Below are 8820 nucleotides of genomic sequence, written 5' to 3'. Positions count from 1 at the left end.
ATTTTATCTCTCTATATATGTATATCTATTGTTTCTTGTCAAATAAGTGTCACGATATATCCTATACGGTGGTCCGTAAACTATATTTTTTTTCGAGTTTTCTGATGTATCGTGTTTTTCGTTACATCAATATGTAACAGGATATGCTATGATGAGACCGACGTTTCAACAATACGGATAAATTATGTTTAAGTCTGAAATTTAACTTCCGTCTTTTTAAGAAGTAACATGAACACTGCCAAAACTGTGGGACTGTTCAAATGCAAGATTTTTGTTGAAAGCGATAATAAATTTCAATTTGCTAAAATTTAAAAAAATAAAATAAAATTGTCTGACTCTCTTTTGAACTTGTCTAGGAGTTCCATGATTGGATGGATTTTTTGTAGAAAAGCGGGAACTCAACACCCCGTTGATGCACTTCGTCAATGCAACACCTTTTAAGTGTAATCGGGTAACGTTTAAATACAAACTTTTACAGAAACGTTAAAGGCGGATAGCCACCCATTAGGAAACAACCAACAGATATTACACAACAATTTCCAACATGGAATTCACGGTAAAGGAAAAAGAGGTATACTTTGCAACACATGGAGGAGAGGTTAAGTGGTCGAAAATTCGAAAAGTCCTGGATGAACTAAAACAGCACAGAATATAAGTTTTTTGTTAGTTTAAAGCTTATAATTAATACTTTAAAAGTATATATAGACATATAATAAAACAAACAAACAAAACAATCTATAAAAATGCCCCCCCCCAAAAAAAAAAAAGAAAAAGAAAAGATAAACAAAAATAAAAGTATAAATAAATAAATAAAATAAAATAAAAAGAACCATGTACAGCTATAGTTCTTGAATTGATACACTTTTGAATTACATTGTATTATACTACTGAAGAGAAATTACTCAGTGGAACACTTGTTCAGGTATTAATTTTGCAATATTTATTTTGCGTGTGTCTGTTTTCCTTGTCTGGTCTTTTCGTTTAATTTTTGCCCGTATCTTTGTTCTTTTGATTATTCTTTTAGATAAAATTGCTTTTGTTTGCATTTTCAACTTAGAAAAAATCCTTTTCACATAAAATCTATTGCATTTTTCTGTATATTATTAGTATATCTTTTCCTGCATTTTCGTTCATTGTTTTATTTACCATTTATATTTTATTTTTTGTCGTGCAAATAGTAAAGTTTACAAATTATTTGTTTGACTTTGATTTTAACGTGCTTGATTTTCTGTCCAGGTAAGTTTTGAGAATTCTTTATCATTCAAGTTACATGAGCTATTTAAAACTGGTATGTTTGTCATACTAACTTATTGTGTTCTGTCAGCTTTAGACTATGTTAATTGAAAAAGCGTGTATTTCAATCGAAATTTTGACAAACAAATATCAAACTATTTGAATTTTGTAACAAATATTATGGTACAATGATTGACAGTATGATTAAACATTGTTTTGGAAACTAACGCAATAGAAGAAAAAAAACTCGAGTTCGTATTTTGTATGTCTGTTTTCCATGTCTGGTCTTTGTCCATGGATTGCATTCTTTTGATTACCGCTATAACCTTGGTTCCTTTGATTACTCCTGCATGTAATATTCAATGTAGCGAACAGAATATAATTACATATAAAAACTGAAAATAAGAAAATACAGACATCACACAAATAACTAAAGCACTAGTAAAATGAACTCATGTATCAATAACATAGGGTTGTTTGTTGAAGAAGTAATATAAGACAGTTGTATTGGGTTGTGATTTTAATTTGAATGGTCTCGTTTTTTTTTGTCCAAACCAAACACTTGATAAAGTTCCTTTGTATAAATTAAATATTTTTTTAAACATTAGTATCTATCTCACTAAACTGAACAAAAGGTGTTTGATTTAGACAGGTTTCACTTTATTTCAAATGAAATACATACAAAGAAATGTCGAACAGGCTGAATCCAATATACATTATAACGTTTCGGTACAATGATAGACTCTATTATTTTATATCTATAGAGAAACTATAACAATAGGAGAAATAATTGGTGTTGGTGTTTGATTAAAAATCAGTAATGAAAAATTTGAAGAGTAAAATACGTCATTTGAATGCTGTCAATCGGAAGTTCCCTGAAATTATAAGTTGAAAAGTTGTCAAGACAGAAGCACTAACTATCGACAAAAATATATGCAAGCGTCAATAGTGAAGACAACTCAGATACATCAGAACCCAAGTACATTGCCTTAATGTGAAAATAGGAAATAAAATCTACATACACTATGTACCAAATGGACGATAATGTAAACCAATACATATAAAAGCTGAAGCAAAATTATACATCATAAAAAAAACAATCCATTACTAGCAATACGAGTTACAACAAAATAGATACATTAGATTCTCCGGAAGTGTAAGCTTGTCCTGTCTCGTCAGCAGCTCCTGTCACATTGCAAGTAAGTAAAATCTGGTAATGCTACAATTACTAATTCTAATATTTGAATTTAACCATAATAAGATTGTGACGTTTTTTGTTTACATATGTGTCTGTCTACCGCCTTTCAATGAACAATCTGCTTGTTTTTGCATTAATTAAAAAAAATATGCTTTTGAATTTCAACGGACAATCCACAGATAACAATTGAAATATGATATAATGCTGTAAAGCCTTTTTTTTCCCTTTTGTAATTTAAATTGATTGTTAATTCCAATTGGTACTATGGTTATGGTTCCTGTTTTTTTTCTAATTATCATTTACTCAGTGGTTAGTAAACAAGCTGTAAGCGATCCTATGGAATGACAATATGTCAGTTATTATCCGGTGAAATAAAGATATCCGTTAACTATATATTTGTCATATGGGATCAAAACAAAAATGGTTAATACGTATAAAGCGTGATATGATACACAATATGAAATAACAAATAATGCTTCAAGACATAAATTTAATGACAACTTGCCACTTTGACCTACTGACATCAACTAAAAACAATGTCGTATGTCCTCTGTAATATATCGGTAATAAAATGGTCGCATAGAAAAAATTCAGTCATAAGAATCCAAATAATGACCAAATATTTAAGAAAAAAAAACCGAACATCATGTGAAAAAAGAATTGATCCACATGCATCTTGTAGACAACATAATAAAATATAACTTATCTAAAATCTGACAATGTGTCAGTTTCCAAATCTGTCATAGATGTCAAAATATGACCACCAAGGTGGAGCTATTTGGATGTTCTCACCTGGAGCACATCGGAAACACCCCGATTTACTAATTTTCGATTTTATGGGATGTATTTATGGTGTTAGGATCATTTGAATTATGTATTCTCTGGTATTTTGTCTTCTGACTCTAACTGTTTTGACATTTCAATATTCTTGTACTTTGTTTTACAAACTTTTTTAAAAGTTTGATGCCTGGGAATAAAACGAATTAAATTAAAATGGTGAGTTACGACATTAAAGTCCATTAATTTGGGAACAAAAACTTGTAATGTTATCACAGAGTTGACTGGTTTAGTTTTGCATTTTGCGGTCGACGTTGGGCAAAAAAAATCACTCTCAGTTGGAGATAACATTAGAAAATATGTTATATTCTAAATTTTCTTTCGTTGAAATTGCACTTAAATTAGTCTTCAAACGATTTATTTTTTTTTACAAGAAATCTTCTACTGTAAAGACATTGGCACTGCACCATGTTTTGGATCTAAAATGTTTCCAATTAAAATCATTTTATTTCAAAGTCAAACAGTATACATTCGTGAAAGATGTAAGGCACGAATAGCCTTCAGTAAACGTATTCCTTTATGAACTGAAAAAACAAACCAAATTTCCGATGTCAAACACTTGGTAACAACGACAGATTACAATAATTTTGAAAAAATGGAAAACATATTTTTCATTTATAGATAAGGTTATTGCGATCACAAAGTTTAATGGTACAGCACTACATGTCTGTTTATATTTAGAAGTATATTTCTGAATTAACATGATGGATAATGTGCTTTAAACAGTTTTTTTACCTTTATATGGACACTAAATTAATAACAAGAGAATAACTTCAAAGATATAATGAGAATATCCAGTAAAAAGTCTAATTAAGTTCATTTGATCGAAAATTATATGTATTACAATCAAATTGAAAACAATGGAGTTTGCTTTTTTAAAAAAAAGGTTTTGTGGTGATATAAAGGCAAATGAAGTAAAATTCTTTCATTTCCTGGCATGATTTTTATTTAATATTGATTAAAACTTGTGCGTACCCAATTAAAGTAGAAGGTTATATATATAAATTAAAAAGAGACCACGAAGAAAGTAAACGCAAATATTCTGAAAAAAAAAAAAAAAGCCAAGAAATAAAAAAATCGCAAAAAAAGAAAATAACAATTATAAAATACAATGAAGAACGTAGAGTACTGTATTGTAACAAATAGACAACATTGAAAACAACAGTCGCTATGACAATGAACTTCATCGGATAATGTTGTTAATGTAAGAAATAAATCCTATAGTAGCTGAAATCAACTCTTTGTGGATAGACAGACGCGGATTCATAATTTAAAAAAGTTTCATTTTAGAGAAATATTTGATAATTTTATAAGATTTGACTAACTGAATTGCATTTGAGGTTCATCTTTGATGGCCGCAAGTGACTGTTTCCAGTAAACTCTAGTTGCAACCAACAAATCAGTTTGCAACTGTAAATCCTTAGGTGGTTTACAGACAAGACATAAAGCAAGAACCACATAACAAAAAAGGCTGTAAAAGTTATCAAGGGAACCAAAGTTATACAAGTAATCAAAAGAATGTAATCCAGGGAAAAAGACCAGACACGGAAAACAGACACACACAACAAAGAAAATAAAGAAACTAAAATAAAACACACAAAGTAACAAAAGTAAATGAATGAGCAACTTTGGACCCCACTTAAAACTGGGAGCATGAACCACGTGCACCTGTAGGATAAGCGTCCTCTGCTTTTCTAGAAAAACCCACCGAGTTGCTCATAAAAGTCAAATCTGGGGTAGACAAAAGAGGAAAGGACAACTATGACACGTTGATCAAATCAGTTTTCATGGCGCAGATGGATACACCGTAACGTACTACGATTTCATGATGACGACCATAAAACTTCTGTAGTGATGATTTCAATCTTGTAGCAACATAACCCAGTTCCAGAAGCCTACTTGTTAGAATACAAAAAGTCTGCGTAGTTTCTGCAAGCTCTGGCATAACGTATGAGTTGTGATATGAAAACTTCATACGCAGGTGCTAAGGGATGTTGCCACAGAAGAAAGGAAAGTTGACAATTATAAATGAAAAATCATCAAGTTTGTCGTAAAGTTTGGTCAATAGTTTTAATTTGCCATCGATTTCTAAGTGTGGGTCAAGATATGAGGCTGACTTCCTGAGTTTCCTTTATCTCAAGTAGGCTGACTTCACAGTGTCTGTAGTACCCTTTATCTGTAAAAGAGTCATATAAAAAATTAAGTTTGAATATTAGTGTCACAGAAATTAAAGGCAATGGAATACATAATGTAGAAAAAATGTTGGTGGAATCTAAATAATTATTAGAATTCTGGCCATAATGCAATCGACAAATTCAAACTCCTCATGATAACAAAATTTCGACAAACGATAAAAATTTATATCCACGAATATAAGTTCCATCATAGTCTATATCATACAAAAGCATCTCACATTGGGATGTTATTGGTCAGCCAATTTAAATTTTACAGGTGAGTCCTAGATTGTCTTTTTGATAGTTCAGTTTTTGTTCTCAAATCGTCAGAAAATGGATATAAATTGTAAATCAGCTTTAAAACATCTTATTCGTTTTGTTTTTGTTCGGCACCGTACTTTTCCAAATAATCAATGTTAAGAATAAAACATGTTTCTTAACAGAGTTTCCGTTTGATGAACTAATGCTGATAAAGTATTCCACCGTCATCTATTGACTTCCATCGAAGTTCAATATAATTCTAACGTCAAGACTTTAAACTGGGACTACTTTTCTTTCGTCAAAGATTTTTCAATGTTTAACATGATACAATAGAACTTAATCACCAAAGTTAACGATGAATATATTCATTAGTTCTTCATTTGAACAATGCACTTTAAAATGAAATCAATGAATGTCACAGTATGAAATCTATACGTGCCAAATTTTAATGTATGAAGTTCAAGAAAAGCGTCATTAATAACTAAAACATTGTTCAAAAGAGTGCAGGACGTTTCGTAACCTGGTCGTTTTGTACCTAGGTAAATTTCAAAGTGGGATGTTTCGTACCTGGATTATATCACACAGAGACGTTTAGTTTAACATACATAATTGTTATTTTTTAGAGGGTCCTTATGGATTACCACGTTAATGTACGCTCCTTCCTAGTTATTTTCTGTCAAATTATCTCTTACCTTTAAGATTCATCTAAATGATTTGAAAAATATGACCACAGCCAGTGCAGTTTGAAAACTTTTAAAGGTCAGCTGATATATTAAATGGTTCAATATATCTCATAAACATGACCATGTCTTCACAATCTTGCCTTATGTCGGGAAGAGTTTGCCAAGGTACGAAACATCTCACTAAGAAATTCAAACCAGGTACGAAACATTCCACTTTGAAATCTACCCAGGTAAGAAACGTCTCAACTGAGGTACGAATCCACCTGGTACGAAACGTCAAGGTTACGAAACGTCTAGCATTCGTTCAAAAAGACAAAGTGCATTCTGAGAAATGCTTATATTTTTCATCTCTACAAATTAAAGTCATATTATTCAGAATATATGACATAATTACTGTACAGAGGAATTGTATCTTCCAATATACAGTGAACTATGTATAAATCGAACCCTGAATAATCCGAAAAATGTCCACACGAGACACTTTTATTTGTCCCCACATAATATATAATGTATTTTGGACTTTGACAAATCGAAGGCCTGTCTTAGCTGAACAAAAATTACAGCCCAAAAGGGGTTTGATATAAAGGTATTTTATTGTGCGTGTATATTGACGTTTACTTTCGTTTGTCTACCCCGGACTTGACTTTTTATGAGCAACTCGGCGAGTGTTTCTAGAAAAGCAGAGGACGCTTATCCTACCGGTGGAGTCCCAGTTGCTCATTTGCTTTTGTTACTTTGTATGTATGATTTTAGTTACTTTATGTTCTTTGTCGTGTATGTCTGTTTTCCATGTCTGGTCTTTGTTCATGGATTGCATTCTTTTGATTACCGCTATAACCTTGGCTCACTTGATTACTCTTTAATAGTACAACAAGTTCTTTCCTCAAATTAATCGACCAGAAATGCATGCGATCGCAAGAATTCTAATACTTTGATATTCATATTTTTTTCACGTACTGTCATAACCAATAACATCGTTTAGATAAAAAGAAAAAAAATGAAACTTGCCATAATTATAAAAAAATTAATTATGAAGTCAACCAAAGTAAATGTGACTGTCTTGAAGTTTTTATCCTCATGCATTGACGAATCGATCAAAGGTTAAAAAAAATATCAAATATAGTGCTTAAATCATTTCCATTTATGACACAAAAGGGAACTATTTAAAATCGTTTTTGAATTGTAACATAGAAGAAATTGCACAAAATGGTTTGAAATGTCATGATCTAACAATAAAAATTCGCAAACGCAAGAATTTAAAGCGCATTGTGTCAATTACTCATACATAATTCAATGGCATCGGTTCAAATACCTGCGTTTTTTGTGGCTCATGATTCAAGACTTTGCAAAACGCAATACTTATCATGAATTTCGACTTCGATCGTTGTGCATTTAAGTTTTCAACAACAGCATAATTTCCTTTTTCGGACTTGTGTTCCCTATACCTTCGAATATATTAAAAATAAATAAAATTTTCATGATAACTTCATATTCTTTATCTGCCTGTTCTACCTAATGTAATTCGCCAGTGAATAATTGTAAATAGACAATCAGATATGTGTCATTTTTGTCAAAACCATGTCAACATACAGGAGTTACACAATTGTATGCTGTACTGATACAACATCTGATAATAAAGCTTGAACTTGAAGGAGTACAGAGAAGTTAGACAAACATACGATAGAAAAGTCTTTAACAATAATAGTGGCACTAAAACTACTTTTAAAGAGTTTTATAGCTTACGTTTTATTTTTATTTGACACTTTGTTTACTTAAAACGCATTATTCCAGTTTCATTTTGTTGAAAAGCCGTATTTAATTAAAACAATGTATGCACTTTGCGTTTTATTGTCATTTTTAAAGTTGCAATATAAAATAAGTACAATATTTTACAGACTAACACTCACGTTACTCGATCGGCACTTATATGGCCGCCTCTGTAAGAATCAGGCAGTCGGTGGAACATGGTATTAAAACACAACACCATTCTGGAAGTTTGTTTGTCTATTTGCTACATCAAAATAAATTAAGGAAAAAAGACAAGATTGTCTATGCCATTTGAGTAAAGTGAGTTATAATTTTATTGGAATGCATTGAAAATGAACATTTTAAGGGCAGGTAACTCATTTTTCTTAAATTCTGTTGAAAAATTTCTGAGCAGATTTAGTGATGCAAAGATCAAATAATGGTCTTTTCAAATAAAAGAAACATTTTAAAGTGAAATTATATTGACAGCTCAGTGGGTTTCTAACTTGAATGTATTTGATTTTTTTCCCTATTTTACCTGATTCACTTAAAATATATCAGATTGTTATAATGTAGTATCCTTTTTATTATGGGTTGCATTTTTTTTGTTCGAACTTAAACCTGAGTAATTTTGAAGGTAAAAAAATAATCTTATATAACGATGATGAGCTATATGCACATACTACAT

Source organism: Perna viridis, chromosome 7 (assembly GCF_037379345.1).
Source record: "Perna viridis isolate PV_CMFRI_1.1 ecotype Kerala chromosome 7, ASM3737934v1, whole genome shotgun sequence".
NCBI classification, from domain to species: domain Eukaryota; kingdom Metazoa; phylum Mollusca; class Bivalvia; order Mytilida; family Mytilidae; genus Perna; species Perna viridis.
Note: the sequence above shows the minus strand (reverse complement) of the source record.